Here is a 3,492-nt window from a genome sequence, read left to right as displayed (position 1 = left end):
CTTGGCCTCGGAGGAGGTTCAAAGAAAAAAGGGTTGCTTAAAAATTAATACTTCAAACCCTAATTGATATAGATACATTAGGTAGGCAAGAACCTAGAATAAGGACATAAGAAAATGGAATGAAAAATGTTATTATTCATAAAAGAGGAGTGGTTTCTTCATACTTTAGAGCACTTTTACCAACCGTATCTTAGATTGAAATCATAACTTTTTGTTATGCTTTTATCATGTTATGTGATGTAATCACTTTTCTAATAGATTTATATGCATGAATGGGTGCAAATCTTGACCTAGCTAGAATGAAGTCCTAAGGTGATCTTAATTTCATTTATCATGAAAATTAAACACTCCTTATTTTGAATTAAGTCATAAACAACGAGAGATAATTAGATTGGATTGATATAGTAGTAGTTAACTCATTAAGTTTTTTAAGTAAGTGTCATATTTTGAATTTTGCGCATATAATAATCTATTGATCAACGACAAATTTTTAAATAGAACTTAAATTTGCAACAGATTAATTTTTGGTCAGCTGGGTTGAGAAATATATCTACAACAGAGACAGATAATAACAATAAAAAATTAGCAACCGTGTTCAAATCCACTTCAAAATTAGCAGAATCGCAACAATTTTGAACTACAGTTTAGTTTTTGCTACAAAACTACTCAGGATAATGGCATTTCAGTTCTAAACCGTTGCAAATCAATGTTTTGGGTATATATATTTAAGAATCAACATATTCCCATCTTATCTTTCTCGCGCAAACACAAATGAGAGCAGAGGCACAAAACACACCTCCACGTGCGAATTCTTGCCACCGTTCAAAAGAAAAAAAATTAGGATTATCATAAATTAATTAAGAAAAATCAAAAGAAATATTTTGTGATATGTTGTGTGTTTTGATTTTTTTTTTTTGGTACTTGTTGTGTGTTTTTATTTTTGTTGACATTGTTATTATTTTTATTATTATTATTATAAAAGACCTTTTTTTTTTTGTTTTGGTCGTTGTCATGGGCTAGGCTTGTGCCCAACTCACATTTTTCAGTTGGGCCGAACTGGTGTTTCCATATTTTTAAATTGTGTGCCAAGAAATGGCCCATGGGAATTGGGCTTCGACTAAAAAGGTTATGGACGTGATCTATTAGAAGTTTAGAACTTTTATAGTGAATCATTGAAAAAAAAAAACTGTTTTTCTTTTAATGTAAATTATTTTGGTGACTTTCAAACTGTAACTTATCAAGCAATATGATGAATCTAAGAAAAAATAATCTTCTCTCCATTATTCTTATGAACATTACTTTGAGACTACAAAAATAATCTTTCTGAATCCGATCATTATCACTTTAGAGAGAGTTTTACTTAATTATCGTCTCTCCATTATTCTTTGACCATTACTTCAAGACTTTAAATTAGTTCTAGAAAGATTATTCGTTATTTAAATTGGTTTTTGAAATATTTTTTAATTAAATTCGTCTTCTAAAAATTTTAAATTAGTCATGTTAGTCATTATGTTATTTTGTTTGTTGATAATGTCAAAATTTATTAATATAACACGTTAAGTAAGGTTCTAATACATACTAGAAGTCTTAATTGATTATGAGAGAAGAACTTGAAAGATTCAAATTCTTTAATTTTGGGTTAATTTAATATAATTTTATAAACTAATCATGTTAATAGTCAATTAAGAATTTTAGGTGTATTATGGAGTGTCACATTAACAAATTTTGACACCATCAACACACAAAATACTAGAAAGATTAATATGACTAATTTAAAATTTTTAAAAGTTAAATTTGATTAAAAAAATTTTTTAAAAACCAATTTAAAAAATAAGTGATGTTTGAAAGATTAATTTATTCATTTATTCAAAATTATGTACTATTCCTTAGTTCCTTTTAGGAGGCAAAAGTCTTGTTTCTATAATTTAAATTAAGTATCATACTTAGTCAACAAAAAGTTAAGTGCCATATTTTGAGCACAAATTTTTTATCAAGATACATCCGNNTATAAATTTTATTTTATGGGTGAACACGGGTCGGTTTGGTTTGGGTTTATGGTAAAATTAAAATCGAACCGATCAAAATGTAATTGGTTCGGATTTGCATTTTTTTGTACATGTATCCGAACCAAACCAAACCGATTAAGAAATGATTGGTTCGGTTCGGGTAATTGGGTACCCGATGACTTTAAAATTCATAAAAAAATTCAACAAATACAATAAACATGTAACATCAATAAAAATAATCCAAACATGTTAAACGCTAAATACAATAAAAACTAAATTCATTAAAATCCAAACATATTAATAATGAATAATCATTGTCTAATGAAAAAATCATATATATTTTTTTGTTTTTTTATTTAATTAATATATGATCGAATTTGTGGATTGGTTCAGGTTTCGCATCCCCAAAACCGATACCCAAACCAATCACTAACAAAAGCCATCAGTTTGATTCGAGTTGGACCCGATTACTCGTTGATTTCAAAACCAATTTAATTGGTTCGGTTCGGATTTAGACGGGTAATTGGGTACCCGCTACCCGTGCTCACCCTAATGTATTCCACCAAAAATTCGTAAACTTTATAATTTGTTTAAAATTTTAACTCAATAATGATTATGATAATAAAATAGGGTGGTTGTTACAATTACACGTGTATTTTTTATATTTGTATGTATAAAATATTTTGTTACACTAGTTTTTTAAAAAATAAAATATCTCTGTATACTTTTGATATATAAAAATAATGGTCAAGATGAGTTTAAAATCTAGAATTAAAATTTTATTTTTTTTAATATTTTCAGAAAGTGAAGACATGTTCCTTTCAATACCCAAATAATTGAAGGGTGAACCCTATTGAAAAATAATAGTCCCTTATCAATGGTTTATATTTGTCCCTTTTTTTTGTTCTAGGGTACAGTATATTTTTTATCTTTAAAATTTGATAAAAGTTTTAAAAATATTTTTTAAATTTTATTTTATTTTAATTTTATCTCAAAAATTTTTTATTTGTATCAAATATATACATAACGGCTAATTTTTCAAAAAATTTAAGACAAATTCAACAATAATTTCATAAAAACAACTTTCAATACAAGCAAATTAAGCATAATTTTCATGCATTATTATTAGATTAGTCTTAAATTTTTTTAAAAATTTAGCCGTTAAGAGAATATNNNAAATAAAAAATATATTTTATCCTTTATTTTATTAATGCGAATGCATGTCACCAATTTCAGCATGCATCCCCACCTCCTTCTCATCAAAGACTCAGTCAAATGAAGTTTTTTTTTCCCCTTTTTTTTTCCTCAAATATAATTTTTTTATTTTGATTGATGGAATTTATTTTGTTCTTTCAATTAACAAAATAACAAGTCAGTCAACGACATTTTGTTTCTAAAGTCATATTTCTTTTCTGTTGGCAACGAAATCCAGATTCCACACGTTTTTCCAAAATATTTATTTATCTCATAGATTGAATTAACACAT

The sequence above is a fragment of the Arachis ipaensis genome, chromosome B03, assembly GCF_000816755.2.
Source record: "Arachis ipaensis cultivar K30076 chromosome B03, Araip1.1, whole genome shotgun sequence".
Classification (NCBI taxonomy): Eukaryota; Viridiplantae; Streptophyta; class Magnoliopsida; order Fabales; family Fabaceae; genus Arachis; species Arachis ipaensis.
The sequence above is the reverse complement of the archived record's forward strand: the minus strand, read 5'-3'. Positions refer to the sequence as shown.